We start from the raw sequence: 22,850 nt of genomic DNA, 5'->3' as shown, positions 1-22,850 counted from the left end.
GGCAGCAGGGATTAGAGTTCTCAAATTCTGCCCGAACCCGACCATACCCGAACCCGACCGACATTTAGGGTAGGGTTAGGGTAGGGCCTAAAATGTATGCTAATTAGTAGGGCCAGGTAGGGCCTCGGGCTCAATGAAAAAATAAAATATATTTTTTATTTTATTTTATTACTATTACTCTGTTATAGACCTGACCATACCCAACCCGACGTTTTCGGGCCGGGTAGGGCCTAAAATGTATGCTAACTAGTAGGGTAGGGCCTTGGGCCAGCCCAGTTAGGGCCCAGTTAGGGCCGGGCCTTAATTTTCAGGCCCGTTGAGAACTCTAGCAGGGACCCCCTTATCTGATGCTTCATCTCTCTCCCTCAGCTAAGGGACCCCAAGCAGGGACAGCGTGGCTGAGAGAGATGAAGCAGGGACTGCTAAGGGGTCCCTGTTTCATCTCTCTCTCTCAGCTAAGGGGTCCCTGCTTCATGTCGCTCCGCTAAGGGATCCCTGCTTCATCTCTCTCTCAGCTAAGGGGTCCCTGCTTCGTGTCGCTCCGCTAAGGGGTCCCGGCTTCATCTCTCTCTCAGCTAAGGGGTCCCTGCTTCATGTCGCTCCGCTAAGGGGTCCCTGCTTCATCTCTCTCTCAGCTAAGGGGTCAGCACAGGGTGTTTGACAGCAAAATCAGTGTATTGTCATGTAAATTTGTGTTTTCAGATATTTAACCACTTGAACTGTCAATACTTAATAAACTTCACCTTTGACTCTGTACTTGGTCTGCTCTTTTCCCCCTCTACACCAAGGCTCTTTGCCAAAAACAGCCGATTTAGGCGTTGTGAGCTTGTAGATCTGCTATTTTGGGCTAGAATTCTCAGAATATGGAGGCTAGGGTTCAAGTGGTTAATATAAAAAAGGAGTAAAAAAAGTTTCTATCACTCAAAGATTTGGAGGACCCCCAGTAGTAACTCTGGGGACCCCCTCCAGGGTTACTACTGGGGGAATTGGGGGGAATTATTGGGGGAATTACAACAATTCATGTCTCTCAGCTAAGGGGTCCCTGGCTGGGGGAGGTGTTGTAATATGTTGTTGCAGGATAGATACAGATTACAGGCCTAACATGCTAACAATAAACCCCCATTGAGTCATTCTAGAATCTATATGATGGCTTTATTGTTGTATCTTACCTGAATGGCATTCATAAATCCATGACAGTGCTACGCTTCTTGCTCACTTCAACAACAATCCATTCAGGAAACAGCAGGTCGTCTTCTTCTTCTTCTTCTTGACTTCCGGCAGTGTGGACGCCGCCAGGTGTATTACTGCCCTCCACTGGTCTACTGGTTATCTACCTATATCTTCCCATATAGTCCACAGCAGGTCGTCAGTCTGAGTGTATCAAAAAAGCAACTGAGTTAAGGCAGCCGAAGTTTGTGATTGGCTGTCTCCACCTTAGCCAATGTTGCTATGGCAACAGTCTCAGAGATCTGCCGCATGCCCATCTGAAAGAGGTGGGCGGGGTCGGCCCACTGTCTTATAGCGTCTGCAATGGACGAGCTGAGCATGCCTTATGGCGTCTGGAATGAACGCGGAAGGCTACTTGACAGCGTCAAGGGTCTGACGCAGGGAGGGTGAGAATCTGTCGTCATCAGACATTCAAAGTCACTGTCATCATCATCATCATCATCCATAAAGGTGATATTCTCTGCTCCACACAGATAGAGCTCTCGTGACTGCATCTGGAGTGAAGAAGACCTCCGAGGGTGGTGTCAGGAACATCGTTGGCAGGAACAGGTGTCTCACTGCAACCACCTGCAACCAAAAAAAAGAAGAAAAGAAAACACACATCAACATTTACTCTCTCCTCACTGGCCTTCCGGCATGTGCACTTAAGCCTCTGCAAATTATCTAGAATGTCGCAGCATGATTGATCTTCAACCAGCCAAAATGTTCAGGTCTACCCCTCCCTCCACTTGCTCGCAGCTGCTGCCCACACTGAGTACAAAACACTGATGCGGGCCTACCAAGCAACCAAAGTTATGGCACCCCATACCTTCAAAGCGTGATCCAACCTTACAACCCCTCCCACTTACTCAGATAATCAGTCAATCAATCAATCAACTTTATTGTCACAACACAATTACAGGTAACAGTGAGGTGAAACTCTTGTTTATGCAGGCTTCCATTTAAAGCTCAAAGCAATAAGAAAGCTAAGATGAGCTAACACAGGGAAGCTGACAGAACCTTTGCTAAAACACCCTGGACAACGATCCCCTTGTCCCAGTCTTTTCTCCATCTCCCAAACTGTAGAATGGACTCCCAATTGCAATTAGAACTGCAGCCTTAATCACTAGCTTCTGCCGTAATCTAAACATTTATAATAATAACTATAGCTACATAACTATCAGGGGTTGACACTAAGGTCTAAGAGGCACTTGCCCGTCGGGCAAGTACAGGTCATGTTCTACTTGCCCAAAGGTCATGTACACTTGCCCAAAAAGTAAATCATCCATTATAAAATGATAGGTAAGATTTTAATTACTACTCAATTTAACTCAATAACAATTTGTAATCATACCTCAATACCTCCAAATCCAAATACCTAGGTAGTTATGATTGCTATGGTTTCATACTTTGTCATTTTATATCTTTTTTTATGGCCACGTTCAGGTGTTTAGACAGATATCTTGTGTTGTTTATAGACAGTCGTGTCCCCTCTCAAATGAGAAATTGCCCAGTCGGGCAACCTGAATGCAAACTTCACCTGCCCCAAAGTTTCATTTACCTGCCGGGGGCAGGTGGGCAAGCCTTAGTGTCAATGCCTGACTATACTATCCTATTCACTGTAAGGCTAGTGTCTGCCTGGTTATTATTACCCTGAGAGGACTATTAGCCTACAGACTTTTAGTATTAGTATGTGAACGGTCACAGCTTGTTCGTATGTATGTATCTCTGTCACGCCTGACTGACACTGTGGTTCTATGGGTTTGTCGCTCTCTGACATCATGCTCTGATGTCACTGTCAGGGGAACCACTCTTAACATTATGGGTTTGCCGCTCTGACATCACGCTCTGGCTTCACTGTGATGTCACACTAACAGAATCCCTTTATACCCATATATGGAGTTCCCTGATGTCATCAATATTAAGCCCATATCTAACAGGACTTCATATGGGAATGCCCATATATGGAGGCCACATACCACACTAACAGAATCCATATATGGCCAAGACAGCTGTCCAAGACAGCCCATATCTGTGTGGCTGGTTCTACAGACAGGGATCTCCATGTATGGTCATAAGACCATACATGCATGGTCAGATGTCATAAGGACGAATAACTGAGTAAGCATGTTTGGGCTCTCACAGCATATCTCCATATACAGTACATGGATCTCCATATATGGGTACAAGGGGAAAATAGTTTCATGACACTACAAATCATTGGTACAAGGTCAACTAAAAGGAGACCTTAGTAAGCTTTTTGGTTTAATTACACAGAAACCACTTTATGTAGCTCACATAACATTGAAAGACAGACAGAACACAGTACTTGGCATAATAGAATGCAAAGTGATGTAGCTTTCAGGTTTCTATCCATTTTCTTAATTGATGAGAATACATCAATGAAATATTGTCATGAGCAAATGTTCCAGTGGCCACCAATGGACCATTACAGTTCTATAACTAAACCATATAAGCACTGTCTGATGTTCCCCATTTTCAACTGTTTTTATTTGACTTGCTTTGGCAGTGTAAACGTATGTTTTCTCATGCCAATAAAGCTCCTTTGAATTTAATTGATATTCAGAATCTCTTTGTTTAAAAAGCCCTGGAGGAAAACAGCACAGGGTAGATAATTATGATAGCCCCTTTAATAATGCCCTATGCAAAGTACTGTGTTCTACTAAAGGTCTCGCACCCTCCCCCCCCCCCCCCCAGTTCACACCTCGACAACTGTTTAACAAAGAAACTAACTATTTGCATATCAATAGACCTGTATAGCGACATTCGCGACCCCCCAAACATTGAATCACCACTGCACCACTTCTATCTGCCTGTCTTTCAATGTTATATGAGATACATAAAGTGGTTCCTGTGCAAATAAGCCAAAACGCTTACTAGGAACTCCTTTTAGTTGACCTTGTGCCAGTATGAAATTGTAGCAATCATAACATGTTAACAATAACGCCATTGACCTTGTTCTATTGTGGTGAAGATTTCACAACTAAACGTGTTTACTTTAATACATGCAGACACTCATAGATAGAAAGGCTACATACCTCAGTCATTCACATAGAGTTATGAGAAGTAGGTAATTCATGGTAATTCCTCGCGTCTGTGAAGTGAACAACATCAACAATGACCACAACCTAACGCTTAGCCTTCTGTAGTGTGAAAAACTTGCTGCCAAGTGACTATTAGCCAATCACAACGAAAACTTTCGGGAAAGACCCGCCCTTACCTGCCTCTGATTGGCCTACCAAACGTCCGTCTCAGACCCCGTCTAAGAGGAAGTGTGCTTCTATAGTTAACAACACAGCCTTCAGAATCAAAATGATTGTTTACGTCCTAAATGTAACAAAAAAACATGACATCGTTTCGAGAAAAAATAAATACTGTTATTTGTTCCAAAGCCACTGCAACATATAGCTGCCTTTTGTTTAAAAAGCATTTACAAACGTAAAGGTTGCTATAACAACATTTTCGGTCAGAGCGGATACGGAAACGTTATGTTATGTGGACGTGGTGTGAATCCGGATGCAGTAGGCGGGATCCAATCAGTGCGAGGAACCAGGAAATTAGAAATACTATTTATTGCTGGACATTTTCATAAATTAGGCATTTGCGTGCCAGCATAATTGATTTATGGACAGGCGCATCTATTATATAGATCTATTATATTTTAAACAAACGTTTACCAGATATTTACTGCTGTCAATCATGTCGAGCATGCGGAAGTAATCACGTCGGAGACGGAGCGGTCTGCCGTCTTTAGAATGAATGAATGTCTATGAGTGGACCCTGGAAGGCAGTTATTGCTGTCGCTGGCGGCCAGAGAAGGCACGCACTGCCTGCACCGGCTTCTGACTAATAGTAGCTCCGTGACGTCCCCGGTATGATAATGTGTTGGTATTTGAGCCACGGAAACCCAGGGGTCCGCTCAATATGCCGACGGGCCGCTGTTCCGACTAACGTCTGCATTTTAGTTACTCGTCATGGTAGATGAAGTATAAAATAATTGATCCATGCCAAATTTTGCACACACACTCCTTGCCTGCCAAACCACAACCTCCACCCATCAATTCTCACATGGCCCTCTTCTAGCGCCACCATGATTCTTGCAAAACACATTTTTGGACACTGCTCCTACAAATTTTGCCCTAAAATCACGCAAATCGGTACACACTTGCTCTACACTCATGTCTTCAACATGGATCTGTCCCATATAACGCCACCATCAGGACAATTTTTTCAAACACATTTTTGGACACTGCTCCTACAAATTTTGCCCTAAAATCACGCAAATCGGTACACACTTGCTCTACACTCATGTCTTCAACATGGATCTGTCCCATATAACGCCACCATCAGGCCGATTTTCTCAAACACTTTTTTGGACACAGCTCCTACACATTTTGCTCTATACTGCGACCTGACGGTCGCTTATCTCCCGAATAGGGAGTCTTACTGGTTGCACTTTGGGAAATTTGGCCCTCACAAGTATAATAAAAAGAAGTGCATGCACACACACACACACACACACACACACACACACACACACACACACACACACACACACACACACACACACACACACACACACACACACACACACACACACACACACACACACACACACACCAACCTCTGGGCGTTGGTTGACCTATCAATAGCCCTGACTGTGTGTAAAAGTACACAGAAGTAACGTACGCAGCTCTTTCTCTCCTGTGCACAGGCCTCCCTTTGTTGTGTGTAACCTTTTGATCTGAGGGGAAAAAAACTGGGCTTTATTAGGCCGACGTGTTTGAGAAGCAAGTTAATACTAAAAAGAGGCGTGTGCATGTGTGTGTGTGCGCGTGCGTGCGTGCGTGCGTGCGTGCGTGCGCGCGTGCGTGCGTGCGTGCGTGTGTGTGAGCGAGCGTGTGTAAGGGAGGGAGGGCTAACTTTTCATGTTACCTCGCCCGCGCGCGGCTTGATAACGAATGTCAGCGCTGATAACAAAAGCCCAGATTTGCATATCTTAATCCCCCATCATCTCTCCTACTTGTTCTGATCAGGTGTGCACTTGGAAGAGAGAGAGAGAGAGAGAGAGAGAGAGAGAGAGAGAGAGAGAGAGAGAGAGAGGAGTTAGCTTAGAAAGCCGTTTGAAGTTTCCCTGCCAGAGTTCAAATAACAGTAAAACTTGTGCACGCGGCAGTGACTGACTGATTTGTATTATAGATGATCTAGGTGGAGGATTTAGAGAGGTCAGGGAGGACAGACAGAGAGAGAGACAGAGACAGAGAGACACTGTAACTGGTCTGACGGAGAACCTTTGTTTCTCAGTGAATTTATATTTGAGGCATTTAACACACATTCTTATCCAGACAGGGGTGGTTATTTGCACTACGCAGGCCACGCAGTCACGTAGAGCCCCAAGGTAGACAAGGCTCCCTGGGCTGCCCCCGTAAAAACTACGTTTCAGTCTTCCTGTAAATAAACAATGTTAAACACAACACCAGATATCTGTCTAAAGTAAACAAACACCAGCATCGCTCCGTCGCCGCTTCTCTCTCTCTCTCTCTCTCTCTCTCTCTCTCTCTCTCTCTCTCTCTTCCGAGGTCGCGCCAATTCTTGGCCATCTGGCCAGTGATGTATATCGGACAAGTTACCCATATATGGAGACCCCTGGTACCCATATATGGAGATCCATGTACTGTATATGGTACATGACGTTGGTGTAGTGGTTATATGCCCTTCATGTGGAAGGTGAGTGGTTCAAACCCTGCCTAAGCCAACGTCAGCAAGGGGGAGAAAGAAGATGACAGCCAGCCCCATGGCCTCCCCTAGTAACAAGAAATCTTGTGAAATAAAATGTCGTCAACCAATCAACCAAGGATGATGATACACGAAAGAAGAAGAAGAAGATACATCCCTTTTATGCCCATACATGGAGATCACTGTCTGAACCACACAGATATGGCATTCCCATATGAAGTTAGATAGGCTTAATATTGATGATCAGGGATGTATGGGCACACAGGCATGTATGGGCATAAAAGGGATTCTGTTAGAATGGTTCCCATGACATCACAACATAAAATCACAACATAAAATCAACAGGTCGGCTATTTTCGGTGCTTGATACCACACTTAACTAAGCATAATCAAGTCAATACTGGAGATGTGGCGTAACGGCATGGATTTCTACACAGAGGGCAATTCTTACAACATAAGTTGCTGCATTCAAGTTCAGGAGAGTTTGGACAAGACAATTCTTTTGAATGCTGCCTTCAGGTATGGCATGGAAAGAGGGGGCATTTGCATTTCTTTCACCATAGTAAAAACTGCATTCAGAGAGGGCACTTTTTACAGACGGGTAAAAGGGGCTCAAGCCCCCTTTGATGTCTATGTGTGCACGTGCCTGGTTCACAACACGCCCACGGGTAAGGACTAGTTGCGACCGAAGGTCACAGTTTACGATGAGAAACGTCACAATTTGTCCGATCCCTGTGATGCCAGGGGAGAACAAATCCCTTTTATGCCCATATATGGAGACATGGAGATCCCTGTGATGCCAGGGGAACAAATCCATTTTATGCCCATATATGGAGATCCCTGATGTCCACATCACTGTGGCGCGACCTCGCCGCTTGTCGCCCTGAGGCGTCTTACTATTATACTGTATTAATATGCTATATCTCTATCCACAAGTTTCCAATGCAACGTCCCATCCTGCATTGCGCGGAAGGTGTGCGGCAGTTCCGGCATCGCATCCGAGAGTGATCTACAAGCTCACAGCGGTTGCATCTGTGATGCGACGTTTTTTTTTTTGATTGATTGAAGAATTTATTAGAAGTTTGCAATAGAAAAAAGTACAGTTTCATGACAGTACAAATCACTGGTACAAGGTCAACTAAAAGGAGATCCTAGAAAGCCGAGGCTTATTTCCACAGGAACCACACTTTAAGTATCTCATATAACATTGAAAGACAGTTTACAGTTTAGGCATTTAGCAGAACTGTAAACAGTTTACAGTTTAGGCATTTAGCAGACGCTTTTAATCCAAAGCGACTTACAATAAGCAGATACAACATCGCAATAAAGACAGACGGATAGAACATAGTACTTTATCTAGGATAATATCAGTTTCAAAAGCATAACATCAAATACAAAAGGCAGAATACAAAGAAAAGGGGGGGGGGGGGCATGGGGGCTTAGTCTATTTACAAGTCACGGGTAGCTGCTGTCTGAAGGTGACTTTTCATACCAATTTTGAAGGAGGCTAGGGATTTGCTCTCCTTTAGGGCTTGTGGAAGGGCGTTCCACATGCTGATGGTGTAGCAGGAGAGCAATGTATGTCTGCTGTTCTGTCCCACACACAATGCTACATTTAGTTCTCGCGGAAACGGGTGGATACTGTTGTCACTACACTGTTAAAAGTACTGTAGAGTTGCTACCGTTTGATTGACAGCCCTCTGTCCACTCAATCACTGGATCTACAGCGATACAGTAAACATACTGTACCATATCGTCTGCTTTCATATTTTATTTCTAATCAACGATAGTCAAATCAACAATGTCTTTTCCGTCAGATGTGTACTGTTGAGTTCGCCTTGTTTATCTCACATTTACTTCAAACATACTTTCGCTGTGCACTGCGATAAGGTATAATTACTTGTTGTGAGCAGTCGGAGGGCCTTTTCATATGAAGCTTTATAATAGTGGATTGAAGATCTTTCTGTCTGGGTTTGGTTTATCATGAAAGAGTGAAATCCCGCACCGATCAAACGTGGATTTATTTTTCTTTTGACAACAAGGTGTCTTCTGTTGTGTTGTTTCCACTTCAGCAGAACAGTACACTCTGCTCAGCTGTCCTTAACTCAGCCATAAGGTGACAGAGAGACACTGAAAACATAGGCCACGTCTCTCTCTCTCTCTCTCTCTCTCTCTCTCTCTCTCTTTCTCTCTCTCACGCACACTGACAGACGACCAAAATGCTCTGCCAATCTTCAAAGGAGATGCAGCACAGTAAAAATCCAGAATGTTCAGAAAGAAAGATATGGAGTCATGGGAATATAGACTTAAGAACGATTGGTGTACAGTACATGTGCATGCGTGTGTTTGACTATCAGTGATTGAAGTAGTACTCACATTTATTGTAGAAAGTACAAGTTCGATATTAAAACTTGAAAGTCCAAAGGCATTGGCAGATCTACCTCTGATTTTGTAGACCGGCTAATTTAAAAAAGCCAAATCTATAATCCATCTATATTTTCAAATAATTAAAGTGGAGTTAAAAGTGCAATAATTGCCTTTGACATGTTGTGGAGTACAAGTCAAATTATTGAAAATTGAAAGAAAAATAAAACTGTACTTAAATACAATACTTCAGTTACTTTCCGCCACTAGGGTCTTACTCTGCGTGTCACGGCCGCTGATCCAAAGGTCAGAGACCACCCTAACTGTAGCGCTGAGACCCTTCATCGTCAGCGGTGGCTGCACTGATCAACAGTGGCTGGATTGTTTATGCAAAGGGAAGAGTGGAAGGGATGGAGGAGGTTTGGACCAGTACCAAGCCACTATGGATCTGTCTCTGTGTGTCTGTGCGTCTCCACACAACAGCCCAGCAGAGGACAGACAGATACCCTCTCTGGGCTTCTTGGCAGCCTCCGCTCCGTCCCGGAGGCCTCGCATGCGGTTTGGAACCAGACGTCCTTTTTCCCATGTGTTGTGAAGAGGGGGCCCCCAGCCGAGCGTTCTCACAGTCTTAAGGGCCTGCGGAGGCCATTGTATAAAGAAGGGCCCATGCAACCCGGGGCCCCTGGGAGCCACACACACACACACACACACACACACACACACACACACACACACACACACACACACACACACACACACACACACACACACACACACACACACAGTCCCGTGTTGATCCACCCCTCTCCATCCAAAGCCCGGCTCCTCCATGAGAGAGGAGAGGAGAGGAGAAGAGGCTGTCCTGCCAGCTCCTTTATCCCAGCGACCACAACACGCAGGGGCGGGCAAAGCCAGACTGACAGTCCCCCCGCTGGAGCTCCACGGAGCCTCCGTCTCATTCCCAAACCCCCGATGCCACCCACCCACCCGTCCTTCTATCCATCCATCCGTCCTTCTATCCATCCCCGCACGCCTTCCCTGCCTCCCAGGCATTAGAAGGAGATCCTTTTCTTTTGTCGTCTATACTAGATTGGAAAGAAGATCCGTTCTCTTCATGGGGCCAGCAGGTCTTCTTCATACAGAACACATATATTGGTGAATAGTGACAAAGCACACACCGGAATTGGAGTCTATGAGGGAAAAATGTACATTTCCAGTTACATGAACCACGTGACCAGTGCTGTTTCTGGCAGGTAGGGATGGAGTATTGAGTTCCCGGTATCAATAAGCTTTGGGCTTATCAAGCCTGTTATCGAGCATAGCGGCCCATGATGTCATGTTTAAACAATCAAGACAAGAGGCGATCAAGAGATTATTACAGTACTATTCATAATATAAAGCCATTAACACCTATTGCACACTAATGAATGATTGTTGTGGGCTCGCCTGAAAGGCGAGAACACTATGTTATCCTCATTAATTATACAGTAATATATAGTGAGTTCCGCTGCATATTTGTGCCGCAGACAGTACAAAGGCAGGGCCCTTAGCCAATGAGGCGCAATTGGTGGAAATCTGGGAGTGGTGTTAGCTGGAGTATTGGTTGAGTTTCACATGACAGTTAGCACGCTGTAGAATATAGTCACGAGCGAGCCCACACTGTTTCGTAGGAACAGTATCTCTAGTTGTGTTAATGATATTTAATGACAATATTTGTTACTTTTGTCAATTGTCATCTTCATAGTTCGGTCCAAAATTTCTCGTCCCACATCTTTCCACAAAATATTAGAAAACGCTCGATAGTGGGTTTGATAAAAGCCCGGCTCAATAAGCAGGATCGATAAGGTGCTCATTATCAATACAAATTGACAAGCTCCATTTGTCAATTCCGGGCATTTGTCAATGCCCGCATGCAGGCCCATGCATGCGGGCGTATCCAGGGGCCACTCCTGAAGCCCTGGGTATTAGAGCTCACATGGCCCAGGCCCATGCATGCGGGCGTATCCAGGGGCCACTCCTGAAGCCCTGGGTATTAGAGCTCACATGGCCCAGGCCCATGCATGCGGGCGTATCCAGGGGCCACTCCTGAAGCCCTGGGTATTAGAGCTCACATGGCCCAGGCCCATGCATGCGGGCGTTTCCAGGGGCCACTCCTGAAGCCCTGGGTATTAGAGCTCACATGGCTTGTTTGGAAAGGGCTTCTCCAGGGGCCGTGGTGGGATTACGTTGCAGATTGCAGAGTTCCCATGGCCGGGGGACCCTTCTGTACGCCGGCCAGGGCTTTCTGCTGGGTGGGTTTCAGGTTGGGGGGTTCATATAGAAGAGCTCTTTATTATGAGTTTGGGGTCCGTCTGAATGGAGAGGGCCAAGATCCCAGCGTGCAATCCCCCCATATTAGATGGACACAGAGAGGCTATTGAAGTTAGCCAGACATCCCCGCTTTATTTAGTTCATGTTGCCCTCTCCCTCTCTCTCTCTCTGTCTCTCCCTCTCTCTCCCTCTCTCCCTCTCTCTCTCTCTGTCTCTCCCTCTCTCTCTCCTTCTCTCCCTCTCTCCCTCTCTCTCTCTCTGTCTCTCCCTCTCTCTCTCTCTCTCTCTCTCTCTCTCTCTGTCTGTCTCTCTCTTCTTCAAGGTCTTGCTGTTTGCCAGTAGAGAAAGGAGGGAAAGAGAGTTTTTTCTTTTCTTTTGGGGTGGGGGTTCTGGTTGAGAACAGAAATGATTCATTCATGTCTAAAGATGAAAAGCGGTGGAAAATATTATCCGAAACTCACTTAAGACGTTTTTTTAATAACCTCAGCTGCAGCCTGTGTAGAGAAGCGGATGCGTTTCGGCGCGTATCCTGTATGAGTTTCAAACTATCGTACATCAAGTAAAGTGACATATTATTTTCCCTATAAAGAATGCTGCTGCATATGTATGTATCTTTATCAGACTCCTACATCTTTCACTGTGGATAGGTAGGGACTTAATGAGGAAAACATTTGCCTCCCCCTGGCCAGCCGGGGCGCCTGATGGAAGGGAAAGGAACTTGTTGGAATAACGTACATGTTCCTTCCACACACTATACGTCCAACCGGGGAAACTCCCTCCTGTCAGGTGAAAAGAATCAACTTGGACTCCTCATGCATAGAGGGAAGCATGAGGTCAGCCCGTTGCTCTCCCCAGGTGGGCAGAGGGAGTGTAGCGCCCAGGATTACATTAGATAATTGACACATGAAAAGTGGGTTACAAAATCGCGGGATAAAAATGTACAAAGAAAACACAGTGAATATCAAGTGTTTAATGCTTACCAATAATTATATGGAGGGGGAGTGGAATTATGACGGGTGTTGCTGTCATAAAGTCACTCCCCTGGTAAACACTGTGTGTGTTTGAGCTCGACACTGGTGCCTTTTAGGTTATCATCTAGCTAACCTCGCCTACCAGACTTTCTGGGGGAAAGCCTGGTGTTCGTTCACAACAGGCCGTTTGGTTTCCACCTTAAGCACGGAAACCACTAGAAGAAGCGACGTCGCTTTGATTTGGTTCCCCCCGTTTGTTTCCCCAATCCCGATTAAAATGCTGGAGTAGCCTAGTGTAGTCTTGCCAGTCGCTAACAGTTGGACTAAAAGATGCATATACCAAACGATTTTAAAAAAAGCAAAACTACTCCGTGTCAAGGAGTTTATTATGTAGGCCCTAAAAGTATGTCCTTGAGCGCAGGGGAATATTTTGGTTTAAATCTGATTCCGGTTTGATCTTTCCGGAAAATTGTAGTCCTTTGAGTACTACAACATGATGTGTTGTGGTTTCCGCTCCAGACCGGTTACAACCCCGAAAAGTGAAATGATCCCAGACTATCATCTAGGGACGTAAAGACGAAAACACAGCGAATATCCAGAGTTTATTGCTTTCCAATAATTAGATAGAGGGGGAGTGGGATTATGACGGGTGTTGCTTTTCTGTCATAGTCACTACACTGCCCTGGTTAATTAGACACTAGTGCTTTTCAGGTTATCATCAAGGCCAGGGCTACTCAAACTTAGATGTCTCAGGGGCCACTCAGCAAAATACAACAATTCTAAGGGCCGCGAGCTAAAAATGACAGTCCTATTTTGGACGTTTAGACAATGATTTTGTAACACACTTAGGGGTGTAACGATAGATTTTAATTGCGATTCGTATCATATCACGATACATGGTTGACGATACGATACATGGACGATATTGGTTCATTCATGGCGATACGATACGATTCGATTCAATGATTTAAAATCGATATCAAACATATAATTTTCGGAATGTCTGTCTGAGTGTCTGAGTGTCTGTCTGTCTGAGTGAGTGTCTGAAACAGCGTTTCTCCTCAGTGGCTGGAGCAATTGATCTGAAATCGCATCACCATTAGCATATGAACACACCTGACATAACTGTGAAGCCCGTTTGTCACTTTCACAAATCATATGCTGTATATTAGCATTTTTATGGTGTATCTATATCTATTTAGCCTACAGTACCTTTTGTGACCACACATGTTAAGGGAGGGGCACTGTTGTTCAGGCCATGCACAATCACACACAAACCCACACACACACAGTCACACACACACACACACACACACACACACACACACAAACACACACACACACACACGGGGGGGGGGGGGAGTGTGTGTGTGTGCAGGCGGGCGGGCGGGCGGGGGGGGGGGGCGGGGGGGGGGGGGGGGGGGGGGGGGTTCTGGCCCTGTTACAGATGTTGTCCAAAAATCATGCAGATCGGTACACAGTATCTCTGTAGCCGTTAAATGGAACGGGTATTTCTTACATTGATGCTCCTACATATTAGCATGCAAGCACCAGTTAAAGTTACTTTCCATCCCTCATATACTGTGTGCACAGTGCACATCCCATAACCCACACACTGCACATCATTTCGGAGCTCATATCTTTGAACGGGTAAGGGCTAGTAGTAACTATTTAGCAAAGAAATTAAATCTATGTGAAAATGTGGCTAGTGCAGGTTTTTAAGGGAAACGTATTATTATGGATATAAATAAGTAAACAGTGATTATCTGCCAAATACATGGACATTGTATTTGAACACATATGGACAAACCTGCACCTTGACATGAACCCAGAGATTACACACATTTATCGATAGGCCAGTGTAGCTATATGGAAAGGGAAAGTAATTAAACCCCTCTTTTTAATGTCTTCTTAAAAATGCTAAATATAATGCATAAGTAGGTAGTATCGATACAATCGATTATTTGCTCTACCGATTTGATTCGATACAAAATCAAACGATACGATTCGATTGTAGGTGTTTTCATTTCGATATATACTTGTTGAAGACCCCTGTTATAGAAGACACTTAGAACCCGGACCAAAGGTCCCCGAAAGGCCATTCTTCAAATAAAAACGAGACAACAGATGGCCACGTCATTTGGAATGCTGCCGCTTTCGTACGCCGTTCAATAAGCAATAAGCTTTAACCATATCAGATTCTATGAGTGTTTATTTTGGGTATCACAACTATCACATGGGATCTGCACTCTTAAAATGGCACGCACATGATCTGTAAATGAATCTGTGTTATTGATCTCTTGGTCTTGCAGACTAAACAGAAGAGGAAGTGACAGGAAATGATATCGGAGGAAACTGGAAAGAGAGAGGATGAGAGAGAGACAATTGACAGATGAAGGAGGAGGGGAGCTGACAGTAAAATGACATGAGATGCAAAAATAAAGTGTGGCGAGTTGTGTGTTGTGAATAGGGTGACCAGATCCAAACTATTCATTTGAGTTGTGTTGTGAATAGGGTGACCAGATCCAAACTATTCATTTGAGTTGTGTTGTGAATAGGGTGACCAGATCCAAACTATTCATTTGAGTTGTGTTGTGAATAGGGTGACCAGATCCAAACTATTCATTTGAGTTGTGTTGTGAATAGGGTGACCAGATCCAAACTATTCATTTGAGTTGTGTTGTGAATAGGGTGACCAGATCCAAACTATTCATTTGAGTTGTGTTGTGAATAGGGTGACCACATCCAAACTATTCATTTGAGTTGTGTTGTGAATAGGGTGACCAGATCCAAACTATTCATTTGAGTTGTGTTGTGAATAGGGTGACCAGATCCAAACTATTCATTTGAGTTGTGTTGTGAATAGGGTGACCAGATCCAAACTATTCATTTGAGTTGTGTTGTGAATAGGGTGACCACATCCAAACTATTCATTTGAGTTGTGTTGTGAATAGGGTGACCAGATCCAAACTATTCATTTGAGTTGTGTTGTGAATAGGGTGACCAGATCCAAACTATTCATTTGAGTTGTGTTGTGAATAGGGTGACCAGATCCAAACTATTCATTTGAGTTGTGTTGTGAATAGGGTGACCACATCCAAACTATTCATTTGAGTTGTGTTGTGAATAGGGTGACCAGATCCAAACTATTCATTTGAGTTGTGTTGTGAATAGGGTGACCACATCCAAACTATTCATTTGAGTTGTGTTGTGAATAGGGTGACCAGATCCAAACTATTCATTTGAGTTGTGTTGTGAATAGGGTGACCAGATCCAAACTATTCATTTGAGTTGTGTTGTGAATAGGGTGACCACATCCAAACTATTCATTTGAGTTGTGTTGTGAATAGGGTGACCACATCCAAACTATTCATTTGAGTTGTGTTGTGAATAGGGTGACCACATCCAAACTATTCATTTGAGTTGTGTTGTGAATAGGGATGCGGTATCGGTACTCGCGGTATCGGTACTCGCCCCGATACAACCCTATTTTGCTGTACTCGTACTCGCCAGATACTTCTCACGGCAGCGGCCGATACCGAGCAGGGGCGTCACAAGGGGGAGAAAAGTGGGACTGAGTTACTAGGGCTCAAGGTGGAAGCCAGGGCCTTAATTATTTTATACTTTTGCTATTGAAAAATAACAGATATGCAAGCTCACAGTGCCGCACTGCAAGCTTGCAGATCTGCTATTTTTTAAATACCCCATGAAGAACATTCATGGGGGGCCAGCAGTGAATCCAGGGCCCAGAATTTGGTGCGACACCCTTGGCAATGAGTGCACTTCTTTGTGAGGATGACAACACCAAAGCAGAGTGCAAACAATGCACTAATAAAATATCAAGAGGGGGTTCTGCGGCCGCCTACCCTTTCTCTCTGTGTGTGTGTGTGTGTGTGTGTGTGCGTGCGTGCGTGCGTGCGTGCGTGCGTGCGTGCGTGCGTGCGTGCGTGCGTGCGCGCGCGCGTGCGTAACTCACGTCTCACGTTGCTGAACGTCGCTCCATAAAACAACAACAAACGATATTTCCAAATAAAGTCCATAGGAGTCGTAGATATGGACAACACTTGTTGTCCATCTAAGGATAGCATTTCTAGTTCCCTTTATAGAGTTTAAAAGACCTATTCCACCGGAGCTAGCCTATTAGCATGGACGGACCTGCACTGTGTGTGGATGGAGGAACACGCAGTGGCGTCAGTTCAGAAAAAGATAAGGTATGGCAACATGACTGGTGACACCAGTCATGTTGCCATACCTTAGCAACAGGCATGATACATTTATTTTAAGAAGAAGTACATTATAATATATCATTATATATACCTTAAATATAATTATAATACCTTGTTAAAGTGACCATTTTGTTAAGTTTGCATTTATTTACTGTAATTTACCAACATAATAACCCGCACAGATAGACAAAGAGACATTCATGGATTCATATTCAGAACTAACTTTTTATCTTCCCCCCTGGACCCAGGGTATTGCCATACCCAATTGATGCCCCTGGGAACACGTGTTGAAAAAAAAAAGGAAAAAAAAATCGTAATTTAAATACATTTTGTATTATTAATTGTACTCGTATCGGTACTCGGTATCGGCGAGTACTCAACATGAAGTACTTGTACTCGTACTCGGTCAGCAAAAAAGTGGTATCGGGACATCCCTAGTTGTGAATAGGGTGACCAGATCCAAACTATTCATTTGAGTTGTGTTGTGAATAGGGTGACCAGATCCAAACTATTCATTTGAGTTGTGTTGTGAATAGAGTGACCACATCCAAACTATTCATTTGAGTTGTGTTGTGAATAGGGTGACCAGATCCAAACTATTCATTTGAGTTGTGTTGTGAATAGGGTGACCAGATCCAAACTATTCATTTGAGTTGTGTTGTGAATAGAGTGACCAGATCCAAACTATTCATTTGAGTTGTGTTGTGAATAGGGTGACCAGATCCAAACTATTCATTTGAGTTGTGTTGTGAATAGGGTGACCAGATCCAAACTATTCATTTGAGTTGTGTTGTGAATAGAGTGACCAGATCCAAACTATTCATTTGAGTTGTGTTGTGAATAGGGTGACCAGATCCAAACTATTCATTTGAGTTGTGTTGTGAATAGGGTGACCACATCCAAACTATTCATTTGAGTTGTGTTGTGAATAGGGTGACCAGATCCAAACTATTCATTTGAGTTGTGTTGTGAATAGGGTGACCAGATCCAAACTATTCATTTGAGTTGTGTTGTGAATAGGGTGACCAGATCCAAACTATTCGTTTGAGTTGTGTTGTGAATAGAGTGACCAGATCCAAACTATTCATTTGAGTTGTGTTGTGAATAGAGTGACCAGATCCAAACTATTCATTTGAGTTGTGTTGTGAATAGGGTGATCAGATCCAAACTATTCATTTGAGTTGTGTTGTGAATAGAGTGACCAGATCCAAACTATTCATTTGAGTTGTGTTGTGAATAGGGTGATCAGATCCAAACTATTCATTTGAGTTGTGTGTTGGGAATAGGGTGACCTAGGGTTGCCAACTCCCGGTTATAAAGTTCCTTTCACAATATTAATTCAGGTGTCTTTGGGCCACCTAACTATATTTTATTTCTCTCAATTTTCTAAAACATATAGGTCTACCTGGTTCTCATGTGCCCACTCTCTGGTTACCCATACAGTAATAACCATTAGGTTTTTAAAAACAAATCATTGCATGCTATGTTATTGCCAGTCTGGGGTCGCTTTAGTTGGCAGACTACTGTAATGCTCCCAGGAATACCATCCATGGCTTATTTTCTGCTTGCTTGCCTGCTTGCTTTTTCACCTTGTTGTTTAGGCTTAGCCTGATCTCAGACTCAGCTCACGCTTTAGTCTGAAACTGTGCTCTTTTCTCAGCGATTTACAGGGAGGGACTTTTTTGAGAGCGTGCACGCGCGCATCCGCGCGCGAGTGATCGCGATGCACGGTGATCGAGACGCACGGTGGACGCGACGCACGGTCGCGGACTGTGTGTGTGATTGTGTGTGTGTCTCTGTCTGTGCCAGTGACAGAACTGCGACCAGAAACATGTAATCAACATAAACAGCTTGGTGAACTCAGCGCGTGCGTGTGTGTGCGTGTGCCTTCCTCAGCCTGCCTGTGTGTGAACTTCGTTTGAATCGTTTCAACTGCTGCGCGGATTGGATATTCGTTAGACCCACCCCCACCCCCCGCGCTCATTGGAGCAGCCGAAAATAAAAAGTGATTCCTGTACTCAGCTCCAGACCAGAGAAAGAGTCCACTCTGAGAGTGGGCGGGGTCTCTGGTCTGGAAGCAGGCTAGTAGGCTATCACCTATCATGGATTCATGTCTAATATGTTTGTACACAATCTTCTGTCACACGTTTTTTTTAAAGACATTAAACAATGTTCTGAGCCGAGTACTGTCGTATGCTCGCTCGCACACACTCTCGCGCAGGCAACTTGTGGACTGAACCTACAGCCCATGGGAAGGGATTGGTGTAGGGGGCGGAGACTGTGTCTTAACAACACTGTGTTAATGAGCCGATGAGCTGCCTACAAACAGCGCAGCGCCTCACACAGCAATGGGATGCAGCACTTGTCTCAGAGGAGAGCAGAGTGGAAGCTCACTAACAGGCAGAATCACTGTCATTTCTCAATTAAATCATCCCGTCATTCATATTTATCCCCCGACCTTCAAATACGTCCCGTATCACTTCAATACGGGACACGTCTTTTAGTTTCCAAAAATGGGACGATACCGTATTTTACGGGACGGTTGGTAACCCTAGGGTGACCAGATCCAACTAGGGGCGGATTCACACTGCAGTCCGATTGATTCGAACTGTTCCTGAAAACGGTTGCCTGGTCCCCGCTGACCAGCATTCACATTGGCCAAGATTCTTCCATGCATGTGCCTCCCGGGGGCGCTGTTGACTATGGGGCTTTGGGAGATTATATGTCACAGAAGAAGACTCACTTGTCAGAGTTTTGAGTGAATAATAATAAAGTTGGACTGTGTTCCTGACATTATCTTGAGGTAGGTGGGTAGCCGTGTGTGTTTAACCCTCTAAGGCCCACGGTTGTAATATTACAACGTTTGTATTTTATCCAAAAAAAGGTTTAAATCATTTTATTTTAGCTCCCCCTACCACCTAAACACCACCATTGGATTCTATTGTTTAGTATTACAATGCCATTGGCCACAATATTTGCATATAAATACCCCCCACAGGGGCTGACATTCACACCCGCCACACCCGCTGAAATTCCAGAGTTTTGACGAACAACATCTCACTTTTTCATGGAAGCTATACCTCACAAAAACATAAGTAAAATGCCTGTACTATTTGTTTTGGTGATCATTATTGTGAAAAATATCCCCCATATGTAAATTAGAGCATGATTTATGATTTTTGATTTATGGCTATAAAATCTTACAAAAACATTTTTTTGAAAAAAACATTACATTTTCCTCTTAATAGGACTCCTACAACACCATCTGATTTTTTTCAATTTTTTATTTCAAGTATTTCTTAATGCGGGCCTTAGAGGGTTAAGCCCGTATAGCCCAATCAGGGACCAGCATTTCTGGCAACGTCAACATTGACAGCCAATGAGGGACCAGCGTTCCTGGTGATGTCATGTATCGCCTACTTGTGCGCCTTGCTGTGCGCCAGCGCAAGCTGTCAGTTCTAGTTATTATTATTTTTAACAAATCCTTGCACAGAGGAATTTCTGATGCCAATGAAATGGTCTTCATACTCGGACCGAAGCCTAATAAACCTCAGCGGTTGTGCTTCGGTTGCTGTTTGTTGGCGGTGATTCCTTTTTTTTGAGCGGTGTAAACCGCTCCTATAGGTGGCTGTGCGTGTGTCTGTAGCCTTTTTCCTCAGCGTTTTGCCATAGTAAAATGTGTGTACGTAGCATCATGTTTGTCTAGTGATGTCATGTCGTATGTCTGTAGCCTTTTTTCTCAGCGTTTTTCCATAGCATAGCCTGTACATCCTAGACTTAAATCCTAGTCTGAAGATGTTACGCAAGCACGACCACCTCTCACTTTTTTTACTTCACATTGGGTGTGATTTTTTTATCTGCACTCGTCTCAAATTTTTATTTCCCTTGTATTTCCACCCGAGTCCTCTAATAACTCCCAAACCACTTTTTTTTCCCTTTTGATATACGAACCTGACATTGACTTTACTGAAATTGAAAACATACTTATAAGCTTGACAGATTATTTCCATTGCCCATCCATCCATCTTCAACCGCTTATTTGAGATCGGGTCGCGGGGGTAACAGTTCCAGTGTTCCCTCTCCTGAGCAACATTATCCACTTCCTCCGGGGGGATCTGGAGGTGCTCCTCTGCCAGTGTAGTCTCGCGTGGCCAGACTATTGCCTCCGCGGATTTGGCCAAATGCTCCCGGCATACAGTCTGGCAAACCGGAATAGAAAGGATGAGTGCGAGATAAAGCGGATGTGACGCAACCGCTCCCTTGGTGCAGTAGCAATAACATGTCCCACTGGAAGCGTTATGTCTCCTTTCTTTATTTTTTGGGGCATTATTTCGTCTTTCTCTGGTGTTGTTGGTGTTACTTCCATGTTGTTTTCAAACGTTTTCTTAAACTATATACCCATAACAAGAATAGGCTGCTCGAATGACTTTGTCTGAGCTATTGTGTTTCTGTGATGTTTCCAATGGGACTACAGTTCACTTCCGATACTCGCCGTTCGGGAGCTGCCGTTCCAGACTCTATATAGCATTCGGAGATTGTGGAATAGTTGTCTGGCTACGCAAGACTACTGCCAGTGTGGAGATGTACTTCCTCCATCCTGGTCTTAGGTCTGCCAGGGGGTCTCCTCCTCCCAGTGGGACATGCCTTAATCGGAGTTCCCAGAATGTATTTATTTCGCCACAAGGGGATGTAAGAACGGGAGCGTTTCGATATTTCTACACAGGGGCGTCAATTGGGTATGGCAGGGGTATGCAGGTGCCATACCCTGGGTCCGGGGGGGGAAAATAAAAGTTACTTTTTAATATAAATACATGAATGTCTCTTTGTCCATCTGTGCTGGTTATTATGTTGTTAAATTGCAGTAAAATAACTACAAATGCAAAATTTAACATAATGGTCACTTTAACAAGGTATTGACATGGTAAATTCCCAGGTTCCGCAGGTCAGCTGCACAGGTGCAATGCATTTTATTGTTAATTGTGGCACGTTTTCGTTTACTAACATGCTAAGTTTAGCTGCACAGCCTGCACTTGAAAAACCATTCCAGGCTGCCATATCCAGCCCAAGAAACCTGGGTAAAAAACTGACAAAAGACGTTTTTTTTTTTTTTTTTAGACATTGTGAAAATAGCCGATCTACATGCTCACAACGCCTCGCAGCGCGAGGCGTTGTGAGCATATAGATCTGCTATTTTCACAATAGAACCGTGTTATCCAAAATGTAATGCTTATTTTCCATGAGTCCCATCTTTGCCATACCTTAGCTTTTGCTGAACTGACGCCACTGTTTCTACAAGTTGTGCTCGAAATTATTCAACCCCCTCTGACAAATGTGTTCATTAGTTTAGTCACTGTTCCTTTGACCTAGAACCTGTGAACTATGCTCAAAACTGTACTTTTTGGAACATTCAGTGTCTTTGCAATTTTTTTATATCCTTTTCCTTTTTTTGAGCGGTGCAAACCGCTCCTATAAGTGGCTGTGCGTGTGTCCGTAGCCTTTTTCCTCAGCGTTTTGCCATAGTAAAATGTGTGTGCGTAGCATCATGTTTATCTAGTGACGACATATGTCGTATGTCTGTAGCCTTCTTCCTCAGCGTTTTGCCATAGCAAAATGTGTGTGTGTCCGTAGCTGTGCGTGTGTCCGTAGCCTTTTTCCTCAGCGTTTTGCCATAGTAAAATGTGTGTGCGTAGCATCATGTTTGTCTAGTGATGTCATATGTCGTATGTCTGTAGCCTTTTTCCTCAGCGTTTTGCCATAGCAAAATGTGTGTGTAGCATAGCCTGTACATCCTAGACTTAAATCCTAGTCTGAAGATGTTATGCAAGCACGACAACCGCTCACTTCACATTGGGTGTGATTCTTTACAAAGCAATTATCTCTTCTCTGAACTTTTCTGACCATCTGATGCAACTATTTAAGTCCTTGATTAGTCGATTGCAGTTGATTACAGATGTTTTCAGGTGTAAATACGAATGAATAATTGAAAGTGAAAGTGGAATTTAGCATTGAAAAAAAA

Source organism: Nannobrachium achirus, assembly GCF_963921795.1.
Source record: "Nannobrachium achirus genome assembly, chromosome: 4".
Classification (NCBI taxonomy): Eukaryota; Metazoa; Chordata; class Actinopteri; order Myctophiformes; family Myctophidae; genus Nannobrachium; species Nannobrachium achirus.
The sequence above is the reverse complement of the archived record's forward strand: the minus strand, read 5'-3'. Positions refer to the sequence as shown.